The sequence below is a fragment of the Narcine bancroftii genome, chromosome 4, assembly GCF_036971445.1.
Source record: "Narcine bancroftii isolate sNarBan1 chromosome 4, sNarBan1.hap1, whole genome shotgun sequence".
NCBI lineage: Eukaryota > Metazoa > Chordata > Chondrichthyes > Torpediniformes > Narcinidae > Narcine > Narcine bancroftii.
The window spans coordinates 25211338-25229154 of record NC_091472.1 but is presented as its reverse complement, the minus strand read 5'-3'; the positions used below and the strand labels follow the sequence as shown (position 1 = coordinate 25229154).

At 40.8% G+C, this 17817-nt stretch overlaps 1 long non-coding RNA gene across 1 annotated transcript in view; it reads left to right on the top strand.

Annotated features, from left to right (window-relative positions):
* The window catches only part of LOC138760400 (uncharacterized), a 41344-nt gene that overhangs the window by 21892 nt on the left and 1635 nt on the right, over nt 1-17817 (top strand). The window lies entirely within an intron of this gene.

The following is a 17817-nucleotide window of genomic DNA, read 5'->3' as shown; positions in this document are numbered from 1 at the left end:
AACAGTCAGCAGGCTCGCATCAAATGACTTCATTTCATACTGGGGATTGATGGCCTCTACCCCTACTCATATCCCGACATCAGCTGATGCCAGCATGCTGATTAAGCCAGTGGAAAAAGGACAGCAGAAAGTCACCCTTTCCAGTTGAAGGTAGACTCTCTGATCCCTGGGAGTGAGTTGTGTTCAGTGGATAAACAGTCAATGTCCCAGTTAAAGGTGGCCCAGTGGAAACAGCACAAATGGCTTCCTATCCTGGGAAAATGCACAGCCAATTAACTGGGATGCTAGTGGAAAAAGGGCAGGCTCGAAGCGCATGATTAATTGTTAACAAAATATTATTTTATTATTTCAGATACATGTTGATGTATTTTCTTTCTTCTTTTCAATCTTTTTTTGGTTTAATATATGCAAAATACATAGGTACATATAGTAATAATAAAGTAAGTTAATATCAAGTTAAAAGTATCAACTGAAGATAAACATATGAACCATTGTTATAAATTGGAAAAAAGAAAAGAAAACAATGTTCTTAAACTAATCTAAAATTTAACCCCACCCTGTGAGGTTTGCTGGTGGTTAAGGAGTGCATTAGTAATAATAATAACTATGGGGTCATTAAAAAAGCAGAGAGGAATAACCTACAAATTTTGAAAGTAATCGAGAAAAGGACCCCAAAGAGAAAGAAAGTGAAGATCCATTGGAACATTTAATTTTTTCAAGAAACAGACATGCCATCACAACCGAAAACCATTGAGTCTGAATGGGAGGGACAGCATCTTTCCATCTCAGCAACATGGCCCTTCTCGCAATGAGGGAAACAAAAGCCATGACATGGGATTGTGGAAAAAGTCAGTATTAAATCCATTGGCCCCACTCACTCCAAAAATAGCAATGAATGGACTAGGAGTCAAATTAATATTAAGAATTAACAATAAAATAAGAAATACCCCTTGGCATAAATTAAAGAGAGGAGGACATTGCCAAAATATACCTTCCTCATTTATGTATTTTTCACATTTAGCTAATTGAACCTTAGAAAAGTGTTCTCAATGGATTACTTACATTGAATTAGTCAGTGCCTAGCACAAAGAGAAGATGAGTTTCCAAATAGATTTTCATGTAGTTTCGGAAAATGGTTGATGAAAGTCTTGTTCCTATGATTTCTTAATACCACCCAGGGAACTATCCATAGATCTTAGGAACAGTTCATAAAGGGCAGAAAGCAATCCTTTATGATTAGGTTTTAAATTATATAATTCCCAAATAAGGTTAAAGTCTAAATCCCATGGAAGCCTCAATATTAAAGAATTTAAGAAGCTCTGAATCTGTAAATAATGAATAAAATGATGTTTGGATATTTTAAATTTAATAGATAATTGTTCAAAAGATCTAGAAAAGATTGGATTCCCAAGCTTAGCTACTGAGTATAACCAGTATCTTGGACTGAAGGTAGAAAAATGAATTATGTAGAATAGGGCTAATCAATAAAAACGTATGATAGCCAAAATGTTTTCTAAATTGAAACCAAATACTCAACATGTGTCTGGGTAATAAATTATCAGTTAACTTGGAAGCCAAAAAAGGCAAGAATGCTCCATGTATTGAAATGAGAGAGTACCGTTTAGTAGACTTAATCTCGAGGTCAACCCATCTTGAAGCACCTTGGCATTCATTATGATGAATCTAAATAATAATATATCTAGTATTCAGTGCCCAGTAATAAATTTTAAAATTAGGTAATCCCAAACCTCCAATTATTTTTTTTTTCAAAAACTTTATTTATTTGAAAGATCATTAGTAATAATACAGCATACATTCCATAAAAACAATTTTATATATGTATATATATTAAAAAAAACAATAAAAAAAACAGAAAAAAAATCCCCTCCCACCCCATCAGCCAGCTCTCTAAAGGAGAGCCAAAAATATATAAACAGAAACTAAGAATATATAATAAATCAAAATACATATAAATGCATATATTTCAAATATGGTAACCCCTTATTAACAAAAAAAGAATAATTGTCATGCAGATTATATGTAATTTTTTCCATAACACTACAAGCTTTCAATTCATTATGCCATTACATTATCAATATAAAGTTACAAGTTACACTCACTATGTTATCTTTCCATGTACTTGCTACACATTTTCAAGCTACAGACAATGCTAAGCATACAAATGCAATTTGAAATTTATCCAACCCTAATCCTTTTAAAGGAATCATATAATCTATTAAAAAAATAGATGGATCTAATGGTAACTTAATGTCATATCGTTTTTCCAAAATTAACCTAATTTCTTGCCAAAATGGTTGTACATAAACACAAGACCAAACAGCATGTAAAAGAGTTCCAGTACATCTTTCTTTGGCTTGGCTTCGCGGACGAAGATTTATGGAGGGGGTAAAAAAGTCCACGTCAGCTGCAGGCTCGTTTGTGGCTGACCAGTCCGATGCGGGACAGGCAGACACGATTGCAGCGGTTGCAAGGGAAAATTGGTTGGTTGGGGTTGGGTGTTGGGTTTTTCCTCCTTTGCCTTTTTTCAGTGAGGTGGGCTCTGCGGTCTTCTTCAAGACATACACCACATCTAAACAAGAGTCTGAATTACTAAAACCATATTTTTTCAATTTCTCTGGGGTTAAATAGAACTAATGTAGAAAGTTATAATTAACCATTCCATACCGCACATTCGTCAATTTAGTAACACTATCATGACATATATCTGCCCAATAGTCTTCAGGAAAAACAAAGGCTAAATCATTCTCCTATTCCGGTTTTTCTATATTGTGTTATAATACTTGGTACATAACAGAAATATTACCCTTTTTTTGGTATAGATCAAAGACTCGAATTCCATCAATACAGGTAAAATCATACATATTTTTCACCAAAGCTTGAAGTTGATAATAAACAAACAAAGAATTATCAGCAATATCAAAATCCTGTAACATCTTTATACCCTTAGAGTCCCAACTCTTTAAATGATTACTAAACATTGAAAAAGAAATAAGCTGATTGTTATATAGTGGAGTTAAAATTGACAATTTACCTTTTGATCCTAAAATCTTATTTTTTAGTCCATACCTTTAATAGATGTTTTAATATCGACATATTATATTACCGCAACAAATTTACATTCCATCGAAATATAAATTGATGCACCTCAACTTCAGAAATACAAGCCATCTCAACTTTAGCCCAACACAGGGATTGGTCCAAATCCATCAGTCTACAAATAAATTTCAACTGGGCAGCTTCATAATAATTTTGAAAATGGGGTAATTGAAGCCCACCTAATGCATACTTCCAAGTAAGTTTATATAATGCTACCCACGATAATTTACCTTTCCATAAAAATTCTCTCATTACTTTATTTAAATCCTGAAAAAAATCCCTTTGAAAGAGAACACGGTATTGATTGAAATAAATATTGAATACGGGGAAAAATATTCATCTTAAATACAATTAACTTGACCAATTAAAGTTAATGGAAGATCTTTCCACTTAATTAAATCTGCTTTAATCTTTTTTAATAAAGGAACATAATTTAACATATAAAGATTGATACTCAGTATCAATTATCAGACCATTTCAATTTTATAATGTTTTTTAATGTTTTTATACTCTGAATATTCTCCTTCTCCAACTGGCAAAATTTCACTCTTGTCCCAATTAACCTTATATCCAGATAATGTTTCATATTGTAATAAACAATCCCGCAAGTGTGGCAATGATTGTTCTGGGTTTGTTAAATATATCAAAACATCATCTGCAAGTAAATTAATCTTGTACTCTTCACCCATAATTCTCATCCCTCTTATCTGTTCATTCTGTCTTATTGTTTGAGCTAACGGTTCAATAGCCAATGCAAACAGGGCTGGTGACAATGGACAACCTTGTCGAGTTGAACGCGTCAATTTGAATGATGATGAGACTTGACCATTTGTCACCACCCTAGCAATTGGGTTCCTATATAAAGCTTTAACCCAACCAATAAAAAAGGGGCCAAATTTAAACTTCTCCTTAAATAAAAAATCCAATTTGACCCTATCAAAGGCTTTTTCCGCATCAAGCACAACCACCATTGGATGGTTGGGCTGCTGTTGATATGCATTGACCAAACTAATCAATTGAAGAATATTATCTGATGCATTTTTATTTTTAATAAAACCTATTTGATCAATTTAGGTAAATACTTGGCAAGTTGTTTTGCTAAAACTTTTGCTATAATTTTGTAAGTTACATTCAATAAAGAAATAGACACTTTCAACAGGTCTCTATCTTTTTTTGGGATTACAGTAATTAAAGCACTAGAGCAAGATTCTGATAATTCATGCTCTTCAGTCACTTGTTGTACTACCTCTTCAAACACAGAAAATAAATCTTCATAAAAGGTTTTATAAAATTCCACCGAAAGTCCACCTGGTGACTTCCCATTTGGCATCTCCAACATAGCCACCTTAATCTCAAATTCTGTGAACAGAGCTTCCAGATCCATAACATTCTCCTCTTCTAATGCTGATGACATTAACTTAGATAAATAAGAATCAATAGAACCAGTATCCAGTTTTCCCTCAGAAGTATATAATTTTTTTATAAAATAAATAAAACTGATCATTAATTTCCTGAGATTTATAGGTAACTGTTGAATTATTTTTTACAGCATTAATAGTCCGTGAAACCCGTTCCATCTTTAACTACCATGCAAGTACCTTATGTGCCCTCTCACCCACCTCATAATAATGCTGCTTAGATCAATTAATTAAGCATTCAAATTGATAAGTCTGCAACGTATTATAATGCAATTTCAAATTAGCCAAAGCCACTTTTTTTTTAATCTTCTGACACTTCCTTCTGAAATTTCCTCTCCAATTCATTAATTTGCTTTTCTAATTCTAAACTTTCTGCCATATATTGTGTACTGACAATAACCACACCAGCGGTGTGAGTATAAGACAGCTTTAATAAACTAATATGTACACTAGGAGGTCTTGTCTCTCTGCAAGACAAACCTGGAAGGCTAGACTGTAGCTCTGAACTGCTTGATATACAAGGTCACCGGGATGACCCCTGGTGACCTAGTGGTGTAATTACATATCACCACATGCTGCTTCTTAACTTTAGTAGTATAACTAATAATCTGTCCTTTTAAGTAAGCTTTTAATACATCCAATGACACAAAATGACTTTCTACTGAATTAGCATTCTCAGTCAAAACAAAGTAATCTGTTCTTTAACAAAGGTACAAACTCTGTTTTTTTTCAACAACATTATATTAATTCTCCATCTCTAAGATGAACATACCACTTCTGAATTTACGCAAGAATAAAATAATAATGATCTGATATAACCCTGCTTTTATATTTCACCTGTAATGTAAATGTGCTGATACTAAAAAAAAATCGATTCTAGAAAATGAATCATGTCGAGATGAATAAAAAGAGAAATCCTTCTCTGTAGGATTGACCCTTCTCCAAATATCCACCAAATTTAAATCCTTCATCAAGGCCCCAACTTGTGTCGCCATCTTTGATTTCTTTATACTTTTTGAGGATCTATCCAGCAGGGAGTCCAAGACACAATTAAAATCTCCCCCAACTAAAATATTTTCATTAGCTTGATTTAACAACAAAAAAGCATCCGAAATAAAACACTCATCATCCACATTAGGTGCATAAACATTAAGCGAAGTCCAAAATTTAGCAAAAAATTTACAATTCACCCTTAAAACCTTTCCAGCATTTCCTTCCATAGTTTGCAATTCAAAAGGCAAATTCTTATGAATTAAAATTGCTACACCCTTGCCTTAGAATTAAATGATGAAAAAAACACATGTCCAACCCAACCTCTCTTCAATTTCAAACGTTCTTTTCAATCACATGTGCTTCTTGTAAAAAGGCAATATCAATGTTCATTTTCTTGATATAACCCAAAACTCGCTTTCACTTAATCAGATTATTTGACCCCTGAACAATGAAAGTTGCAAATTTTAAATTAGACATTCTTATATACTAACAATATAATCACTTACTACAAAATATCACTCCCCTTATAGTAACTTAAGACCATTATCCCTCCCCTAAATATTTTTTTTATTATCCCCCCCAAAAAAAACAAAGGTAGTAACGCCCTAAAAAACTGGGTGTGGTAAACCCCACTAGTGGCAGATGACTATCAAAGATTTCAGTGCTATCCAACCCCCCCCCACCAGCCAGAAATACATCATTCACATCAACACAATCCAGTACTGTAAATATATTCAACCCAATGACTCCATTCCCAATGACTGTTCTGGATCTTCAATGTCAATAAGACTTTGTGTTAAAACTTCTTTCTTTCAATTTTTTCCATTTTTCCCATTCTCCCCATTTCCATTTCCATTTGTCCTCTTTTTAGGCGACGGTGGCGAAACTCTTCCATGTCCTCGTAAATCCAGTAATGAATTAGCAAAAATTAATGCGTCATGATCATTCTCAAAAAAATTGAGATTGAAATTTACCGTAAAAGACTTTTAACACAGCAGGATATTGAAAAGCAAATTTGTAACCCTTCCGCCACAGTACTTCTTTAACTGAATTTTGGCCTACTCCTGTTCCTACTTCCTATGTTCCTAACACAAGGCCCATCTCCACACCCTGTTTGCCAGGCTGGTGGAGTTCGGCTTCACGGTCAAATGCCAGTTCAGCAAGCAGTCGCTGCAGTTCCTGGGGCACACCATCTCGGTGGCTGGGGCCACTCCAGAACTGGAAAAGGTGGCAGCCATCCAAAGTTTCCTAAACCTTCCACCCTCAAAGGCCTGCAAGAGTTCGTGGCGATGGTGAACTTTTACCATCAGTTCATCCCCAGTGCCGCCCGTACCATGCATCCACTGTTCGCACTTAATGCCGCAAAGGAAAAAAACCTTATCCTAGTCAGAAGAGGTGGACAAGGCTTTTACGGCAACAAAAGAAGCCCTCGTCAGTGTAACGTCGCTGGTGCACCCACACCCAGAGGCACACACAGTGGTCGGGGGAGCTCTGGAGCAATGGCTCGATGGACAATGGCGTCCGCTGGCCTTTTTCAGGAAACGGCTGCGCCCACTGGAGCTTAAGTGCAGCGCATTCGATCGAGAGCTCCTGGCGTTGTACTTGGCCATCCGCCACTTCTGTTATTTCCTGGAGGACAGATCCTTCATGGTCTTCACAGACCACAAACCCCTCACCCAGGCTTTCACCATGGCCACGGACCAATGGTCAGCCAGACAACAGCGCCACCTCTCTTATGTGTCGGAATTCACTACCAACATTCGGCACAGGGCAAGCAAGGTCAACGTGGTAGCGGATGCACTCTTGTGTCTGTCCATCAACACTCTAGCCCCTAGCCTTGACTATACACAGCTAGCCTAGGCCCAACAGCACGACGCAGAGACACAAGCCCTCCAGACTGCTATCTCAGGCCTTGACCTCAAGGACATCTAGTTGCCCAACAGCCCGGACGCGCTGCTCTGCGATGTCTACACAGGCCCACCACACCTGGTAGTACCACCGCAGTGGAGGGAAAAAGTCTTTAGCCTAATCCACGACCTCACTCATCCCTCAGTGAAGACGACCGTACGGATGGTTGCAGAGCGATTTGTGTGGCATAGGCTCAAGAAGGAGGTGGCGGAGCTGGCTAGGAACTGCACCAGGTGCCTGGCGAGTTCTTCAGCCCAGAAGCCGACACAGCACCCGAGGACACGAACCTGCTGGTGGATCTCCACAGGAAACTGGCCTCCCTGGCCCCTCCACCCCCATCATGCCACGGCAACCGGCCATCCCACCACCCCAAGGAACTGCACGGCACAGTTTGTGTTCGACCAGAGAGGACTGCAGAGGGCACCATTACTGCGCCCGTACGAAGGTCCGTATAAAGTCCTCCGACGATCCAGCGGAACTTTCACTCTGGATTTGGAGGGGGATGGAGGAATTTTTAAAAATGGACCACTTGGCCCATTTGGACTTGTCACAGCCGGTACAGATGGCCGTGCCCAAGCGCCGAGGCCACCCGCCCAAGCGGCGGGACTCATAGCTGGTTCTGGGGGGTTATTCGACAGTGCACTCTCTTATGGCAAACCGGCTCTGTGTGTAACACCACATGGCGGGGCAGCCATGGGAAGATGGAACCATCAGGGCTTCTTCCTGACTCAAACCTCCCTCTCACCGCGCACGTCGGGCAGCGATTATGACATCACCACGCATGTGGTGACTGAGCCAGGGCTGCCCTTAAAGGGGTGCACGCTAAATTCAAATAAACAGTCATTAACGACCCTCAACGTGGTGGCTGTGCTTTCTTCAGCTGTGCAGTGCACCACAAAACCAGAGTTATCTAAAGAGAAGATGTTCACTTCCTTCAAAGTCACTTTGGCTGCTTCTCTTTGTCAACAGAGAGCAGTAATACTATGACCAGTGTAATGGTCACTTCTGACTGACTGATATCTGGGTAAAGAAAGCAAGATCATTTTGGCCTCTGGATCATGATCATTGTGAAGGTTACTTCATCTGGCCCTTGCCTGGATCTGTGAAAGCATCATGGAGGTCACAAGCTTTGTGACTCCTACATAGGAAAGGGGAAAGCTGTGACAAAATATTTATATGAAGAAATGAAGAAACATTTCTCTGAAAGCTACATGACAAGAATTCATGAGTTTTGAGAAGTCTCATGACTCAGTGTCTCAACTACATAATTAATTCTGAGCAACAGTTTTAAAAGTTCTGATTTTCAACACAATTACTAAGACTAAACTTTGAATTTGACTTTTCAGAATTGTGCCTAAGCTGAAATGGCATGGGTAATCCATACGCACATATATACATTTGTGCATAGTTCAGGTTAAGTGTAGAGTTTAGTAAGATATTATTTTAATTTTAAAATTGTTTTGAAGATACCATTGTCTTGGTGAATTTCTATTGATGCTGGTCTATGATGTAACAACTTGCAACTGCTTGTACTCACACAAGCACAATACAACCCAGTCACATCAGATATAATGATTTCCGCTACTAGCCAATGTTTATGTAGACATGGGTCACAACCAAGGACTGCAATATGCTGCTGTGCTGTCCACAAGTCGCATCCTGGAGTGGAGCAGGATTCTTCTCAGGACCAAAGAGAAAAAGAGGAAGAGCTTACCTACATGGTGGACTTTATAGTACAGTAAGCTAGAGGGTCTGGCCCAGGTAACCGCTAGGTGATTAAAGGGGCCAATGGTCAGGTGTGCACTAAGAGGTGGGTGGAGTACAACCTTGATTGGCAGGTGATGCGACTTCTGACAAGGTACTTGTCAGTAGGATCACGTGACAGATGAGATTCTCCACACTACAGATGTTGAGAGGATGTTTCCCTTGATGAAGATATCCTGAACTAGTGATTATAGTTTCAGAATAAAGGATTTCCATTTAAGATAGATGAGGATGAATTTCCTTTTTTATATACTTTTGACTCTCTAGAATTCTTTGCACTATTGAGCTGGCTAGGAGTGCAAGGAAGTAACCAGTAGAATTGTTGGCTCACAGCTCCAGTGTAGAAGAGTAGTAGAATCTAAGGAGAGTTGATGAGAATGTGGGAAGCGTAATATTGGATTTGTGCAGGATTCGTGCATGTGGGTGTTTAAAGTGACATGAACTTCGTTCGCCCATTTTTATCCTGTATGCATCTATGACTTAATGAGTTAAGAGACAGTGTTATTGAATATATTCACGGAAGAGTTTGACAGACATTTAATCAACAAGGGAGTCAAAGGTGTGGGAGAGCATGGGAAAATGCTAGTGATGCCAAGATTAAAACAGCCATGATATAAGTGAATGTTGCGATAGACATTTGAGCTGATTACCCTATTCCCACTATTGTTTCCTGTTTCTTATTTCTTAAATATGGATCTTTTCCTTCACTGAGTGGAAGGAAAAGCTGTGAATACCTAAGGTATAACATTGCTAGGGTTGTGGAAGTATCTGCAATAGGTTTCCAAAATGATATGAGTAATTGTTTTATCAAAATGAAGAGGAGGTGACAGGAATCTAAGAATCTTCTTGTGGTTTGGTCAGTGCTGTGGCATGCTGTGCCAAGCTGAAAATCCTTTCCAATACCCAGGAGCATGGGTTTTGTAGGTGTCCCACGAATTATTCTTTGTGATCGAACTTAAATGTGACTGCAAGTTATTTGAAGACTGTTTTAGAAATCACTTGATTTTGTTTTCAATGGATGACCATGTGCACACTTCCCAGCAAAAAATTTTTAAATGTTGTTTTTATAAAGACACTTGCAGAGATAAATGCAAACACCAGGAAATTAGCAGTTTCCTGAAGCTACTCTTTGCTTCTGAATTTTAGATATCCACTTCTGATGCAAATATTGTTTCGAAACTAAATGCAGAAAATCATGGCTAACTTCAAGATGCATCAGTCCTCCTCCTTGCATTGGTGACTGTCTTGGGTAAACTTATACCTCTCATTTTGTTCATTTTAGATTGGTCACAGTGTTTGAGCTACCGAAAGAAAATAGACACACACACACCGAGAGCAGTTCAGTTTATACAAGGCTTTATTACTAAATCTAAAGCTGAATTCACACTACAACATGCAAGCCCTTCCCAATTATACTTATCAATGCCTGGACTGGTCCCAACTGCCGAAGCAAGGCAACGACTGCACACTTGTATAGGTTGTCGGGGCGCCGGTAGCAGCTTCTCTACCTCCCTCGACCGAGACGTTAGCTGGACTCTTGAAGTTCTTCTTCTTGCTGAGATATGTTGCCACCTCTTGAAGAGTCTCAAGCTTCAGCAGTGGGACCATGGCTTATATTACCCAAAAGTTGTTTACTTCAGAACTTATCTCTTTGAACAAATGATTTAATTATCTTCAAGGTCTCCTGTCAAGTCTGCATGACCATGCAGACATTGTTCTGATGGATGGGTAAGGCCTGTGTACAGGCCCACATAGCTGATCCCTTCTTCCCCAAATGGCCACTCTGTTCATGTGCCCATCGAGCCAGGGGGACGGTATCGGCGTGGCTGATAGTGGCAAACTGATCTGCTACTGCATTAGGTTGTGCCACGTTCGTCGTCGCATTGGTATGGGCGTCAACATGATATACAGTTATCTCATGATGATGGGAAGCATCCCACAACAGCTGCCACAACTGTTTGCCCCATACTGGGCGGTCATGTATCAGCCAGTCATTCTTTTGCCAATCAGGCATCCATACCACTTGTTCATTAGCCACAGCCCAAGAATCAGTAAACATGTGAAGAGGGTGATCATGGGGTTCTAGTGATAAAGTGACCACCTTCAACTCAGCATACTGACTGGAGCCACCATCCCCCTCCTCCACTTCTGCTTTCCTTGCACCCACCGGCTGCTACCATCAGTAAACCAGGCGTCCTCTTGTTCTGCATCCTGTACCATCTCTTCCGTGGCCCCTTGGATCATCACATCATCAATATAATGGTGAATCGAGAGAGAAGGCGATACTGGCACTATCTCAAAATCACGGGCAATTAGGTTGTGGCAAATAGTGGGAGAGTGTATATAACCCTGAGGGAGGCGGTGGAAGGTATACTGGCGCCCCTTCCAGCTAAAGGCAAACTGATCCTGTGAGACCTCAGCTATAAGAATACTGAAGAAGGAGTTAGCGAGATCAATGACAGCATACCATGTTCCTGAGTTCCCAGTAGCAATGTTTTCAATAAGGGTGACAATATCCGGAACTGCCAAAGCAAGTGGTGGGGCATGTTTGTTCAAAAAACGATAATCAACTGTCATTCTCCAGGAGCCGTCCGGCTTCTGGACCAGCCAAACAGGGCTATTAAAGGGCGATGTTGCGGGCCTCACTACCCCTTCTTCTTGCAAAGCATCGATGGTGGCAGTAATCTCTTCCTGTCCCCCAGGGAGGCGATGTTGTGGAATGCATACTGGTTTCGGGGGGGGGGAGGCACCATCACAGGATCCCACTTAGCCGACCCACCACTAATCTTTTAGTAATAGTCCGAATTCCAAATGCAAATCCCCCTTGGCTAGTATTAATGGCCATACTGGCCAACATATTAATACCCAGGATACACTCGTCAGTGGCAGCCACCAGGGCATGTAGCCATGCAGGGGAAGGGCCATCACCCACCGTGGCGAAGACTTTTATTTCCTTCGCCAGGGTGATCGCTCCTCCCATCCCCTCTATTCGAAATGTTGGTCCAGTCCAGAGGTCAGAGTTACCAGGAATCATCGAGTGCTCCGCACCGGTGTCGACCAAGGCCAAATATTGGCGGTCATTACCCCCACCCCAATGGATTGTTAACGCTATGTAGGGCCGTGGGTCCCCGTGTATCCACCGTGTCTCAAGAGAGTAGACACGGGGGCCCTGACCACACCCTCATATTTAATAGGGTTTGGGGGTTTCCAGGCCCACATGCCACTATTATCCATAAGAGCCTTTTTAACCATTTGTTGTATCTCATCACGAATAACTGAAGCAAGAGAAGCTGGCTCGATAGGAACAGCAGTGGGAGCAGAAGGCACAGCTGGGCCAGGAGGACTCAACAGCTGGGGATGATGTTCCCCTGCTTTTCTCTTATAAAGGGCATAAAGGACCCATCAATATCACTTTTAGGTACGCCTAACTTTAACAAGGTTAGAAAAAGGTCCTTTCTTGTCGGTCCGTTACTAGCAGCAGCCCCTCTCTTTTCATCCTGCTTGTCTGATTTAACCTGGGTTGGACATGAGTGGATTTTACCTCCCAACTCTAATTCTCTAAGCCCAGATAAGGCGTGCACCGCCTCAGACACAGGGTGCCCAATTACCGGACGAGTTACGGACAGAACCAGACCCCGGACAGTGGGTTGGGCGGAATGAACCAATCTGGTATGCATTCCGGCTGTGAATATCTCTTCATCAGGGCTCCTCCCATGAACCCACAGCCTCAAACACCCTGCATACAAGGCAGGGGCCAGGGCCAGCTGACGAATTACTGCTATCCCCTCCTCTGGGGTGCCCCAATTGTTCTGTAAATGTAAATCCCAATCTACTGGTGATGGGTATACTCGTAGCAGGGCATCCCCTAGAGTGGCAAGTAAGTAATCCACCTCTCTTCCTCTACCCCGCAGCTCAGCAATGACCCGAATATCAGCAATGAACCCCCCCCCCCCCCCGAAACCAGTATCTAAATGTTCTTAATCCCAACAATTCCTCAGGGATTAAATATACATTACCCCCTCCTTGCTCCCAAACACGCAGGAGCCAGGCTGCCAGAGTTTCTCCCGCCTTTTGCCTATATCGATCTCCAATGGCAGCCAACTCTTTTACAGAGAAGTCACGGATCATTGACTGTTCTTGACCTCTGCTCCCACTTTGGCCCACAGGGTCCTTTGCCCAGTGGACAGGACAAGGCCTAGGCCATCCCGTAGAGGGGGTAGGCCATAGAGCATAAGCAGGGGTTCGGGTATTTTCCCCTGGGTCCTCTTGGGAAATCGGGTTATCTATCCCTTCAATCTCTACCCCTACATTATCATCCCATTCTTTGGCTCGGTCCTGACTGGTGCAAACAATCTCACTCATCATGGAACAGCGTTGTCGCAGGGCTTCTAGCTCCTCCTCTAGATGCTCTCTCATGCTGAGATTCTATTTCTCACTGAACTAATTCTGCTGCACACTGAACGGAGTGGCGTAAGGCTGTGGCCAGCAGCTAAAAACGATCTGTCAGCGTCCCCTTTTTACCAGGAAATTTACTTTCTCGAAGGAGAGTGGCAACCCGCTCTCCCACAGGTGCACTTGATGGGTCTAACTTCTCATCCCAACTATGGGTGGTCCCAACAAATGCAGGGTATTGGCCAACATGCCAAATCCATCGTCTTTGGAAGTCCATCCTGGAATCAAGAACTGCTCAGGGCTCACCTCTTTCTTTCGGCGAAACATTTTGAGACCAACCCTGCTCGCTGCGCCAATTGTCTTGGGTAAACTTATACCTCTCATTTTGTTCATTTTAGATTGGTCACAGTGTTTGAGCTACCGAAAGAAAATAGACACACACACACCGAGAGCAGTTCAGTTTATACAAGGCTTTATTACTAAATCTAAAGCTGAATTCACACTACAATATGCAAACCCTTCCCAATTATACTTAACAACGCCTGGACTGGTCCCAACTGCCAAAGCGAGGCAACGACTGCACACTTATTTCAGTTGTCGGGGCGCCGGTAGCAGCTTCTCCACCTCCCTCGACCGGGACGTTAGCTGGACTCTTGAAGTTCTTCTTCTTGCTGAGAGATGTTGCCACCTCTTGGAGAGTCTCAAGCTTCAGCAGTGGGACCATGGCTTATATTACCCAAAAGTTGTTTACTTCAGATCTTATCTCTTTGAACAAATGATTTAATTATCTTCAAGGTCTCCTGACAGTCTGCAACCAACAAAAGACAACTGCATCTCTGGGCCTCATGGTGGAAGTTGGATAATGTCTACTGATTCATATGCATCCCTGGGCCCCATAGTGTAAATTTAGATAATGTCTACTAATTCATATGCAACAAGCAGGTTCTCAGCCTTGCAGAAGGAAAGGCTGCAAAAGTAAGAAACACGGTTTAAATCTTCCATTACAGTGATATGATGAATGATGAAGATTTATTGTGCACACTGAGGTTAAAGTTGGATTCACACTACCCAACTATCAAAAATTGGAGAAACTTTGCAAGCAAATAGGGCATGACCTATGAAGAACTGGTTTTTTTTGGAGCAGAAACAGCGAAGTCCAACTTTAGAGTTCTTGTTGAAGAATAGTGACTGAACTGTGACACAGCTGATTGACCTGTGCAAATTTTACAAGAGGATGGATGTACTGAAAATGCTGGAGGGATGGGTAGAGAAAGAGTGGCCTAAACAGTGGCCAACAAAATAAAGCAAAGCTAAAGTGAATTCAAGACTCCTTCACATAATTTCCAGTTTTTAAAATCTATTTGCATATAGGCAGATCTCTGATGTTTTGATGCATTGATTTTATTGCTAAGAGCTTAACTTTTAGGGAGAACATTACAAAGTGATAGAAATAAGTGAAGACGCAATAGGAAGGCTGAAAGAATTGTATGTATTTGTATGTCTGTCTATTCCTCTGCAGCTCTGACTGTATCTTCATCTAGTAAAAATGTTACTCATTTTATATTCGAAACAACAGGACAATCCAAACATGATGAATTTCTGGTAAGGCTGAATGTATTTGTTTAGTTCTGGGAAACTTGGGAAATATTTTTAAATCATAATTGATTGAAATGTTGTTTTCATGGTTAGAACCTTGCTGCTTGTTTTAAACTATACCATAAAATAAACATTTGCTGTCATTTTGCATCAGTGCATAGAACTTTTGGTGCACAACACACAATCATGTCAACATAACTTAAAAATCCATCAGAGAGATCCTTGATACTGTTACGAGCCCAAAGGACCCCAAAACCCAGCAGCAATAGACATTGACCAAGACAACTAGTTACTGTTGGAATATAGGGGTTAATTAATCATAGAAAATATGTAGAATATATGCTCATGTTTCTTTTCTTTGGCTTGGCTTCGCGGAATAAGTTTTATGGAGGGGGTAAATGTCCACGTCAGCTGCAGGCTCGTTGGTGGCTGACAAGTCCAATGCGGGACAGGCAGACACGGTTGCAGCGGTTGCAGGGGAAAATTGGTGGGTTGGGGTTGGGTGTTGGGTTTTTCCTCCTTTGCCTTTTGTCAGTGAGGTGGGCTCTGCGGTCTTCTTCAAAGGAGGTTGCTGCCCGCCAAACTGTGAGGCGCCAAGATGCACGGTTTGAGGCGATATCAGCCCACTGGCGGTGGTCAATGGGGCAGGCACCAAGAGATTTCTTTAGGCAGTCCTTGTACCTTTTCTTTGGTGCACCTCTGTCACGGTGGCCAGTGGAGAGCTCGCCATATAACACGATCTTGGGAAGGCGATGGTCCTCCATTCTGGAGACGTGACCCACCCAGCGCAGCTGGATCTTCAGCAGCGTGGACTCGACAGCATATGCTCATGTACTATTTAGTTTGTATACATGAATCCAGTACTATGTAACAATTTAATATTTACCTCATGGTGAAGGGAAAGAGTAATGTAAGTAAGGGGCAGCCACAGTATGTAGCAAAGTTGGCTGATTACAGTAGGTTGAGAATTTTCTGCTCCCAAAATACAAAAGAGAGAAAATGTAGAAACAATTTAGTAGGAATGTTAAGGCAAAAGGAAGTGTTGATGAGCACAGGAGACGATGGCCAGACAAGAACAAAGAGAATCCTGACAGAGACTGTCAGAAACAAAGAGAATGGAAAACTAACTCAGGAAGAAGGCAGAAGGAGGTGTTGAGTAGAACAGAAGAATATGGCCAGATGAGAACAAAGAAATAATTAGAAATATCTGGGGTATGAATTGATTTCTGATCAAAACAACAGGATATTCTGGCTTTGAGGATTAAGATGGGAGCTCCACATCCCAATATCTGCAGACCAGGAAATTACTTGTGATAAATCTTATGCAAGAAATTAGCAAAGAAAGCCAACTTTTGTTCTGTATGATAATGAAATCTAGCAAAGGAAGCCAACTTTTGTTCTGTATGATAATGAAATCTAGCAAAGGAAGCCAACTTTTGTTCTGTATGATAAGGTTGAGCTATATAAACTGTAGAGACTGGACAGTAGAGGTCAGTCTTGGGGAATAGCTCACTGAGCAGGTGACCTATGAACTAACGACTGAACCTGAGCTCTGTTAAGCTTTATTCTTGTGCTGTGTAATAAACTGATTGTTGAACCGAATACCTTCTCCTATCACTTCATTCAATGAGCACGCTGGACTCAGACGACACATAGACTAAATTGAGGGTAGGGTAAAGCTAGAGTCCGACATTACTTAAACAAAAGTTGTTTTTAATTATCTTTAAACATGAAAACAGAATCAAACTTTAACTTATCTCTATTAACTTAACTAACCCAATTTAACCCTCTTCTAATTCTAAGCGCACGTGTATGTAATGTGTGTGTAAATCTAAGAAAAGTTCTTTGGTTCACAGTTCAATCTCACTTCTCACTCTTCCAAGTTCACTGGTTGCAGGCAATTCTTATACTGTGCACAGAATTTAACATATTGAAGTTCACCAGGCTTTGATGCTCAAAAGGTAAATGTTTCTCTCTCTCTCTCTCTCTCTCTCTCTCTCTCTCTCTCTCTCTCTCTCATCTGAGATGCCAACTGCCAGAAAGCCCATGTGACTTTTTTACTTGCAAAACCTCTGACCTTCTCCAGCAAACAATAGGAATTAGTCTCTTCCTCTCATCTGTTGTTTTAGGTAAACAAACCTCTCAATTACCTTTGAGTGAGCACTTTGCAGAAAACAAAGACAACCTGGCTCTTCCAAGACAATTGTCTCTTCATTTCATAACATCATTTCAATTAGCACCTACTTGTGAAATGTGCATAGCATTCTCCATAGTTTCTGTAAAGTCACTGAATATGAATTCTTCAGTATTTCAAATAAGATCTTTTTTTAAAAGTGTGTGTATGCATGTAACCTACTCTAATTTTACCAATTTATCTCCCAAATGCATCTATCACATATTCTATCACAATACATCTAAAAGTTTAACATCTGACTCCAATAAAAGTAGGATGGTTGTGAAAAATCCTTTGTACTTATTCCAAAAACTATTGCCACAAATCTGTAACATGAAGTGGCCATTCAAAACTGCTCCATTTTCAGTTCAACAGTAATTCCCTGTTAATCACATTGCAACTCTCATTTTCCAAACCATTTCTATGGCATAAAAAATAAACGAGTCTCAACAAAAC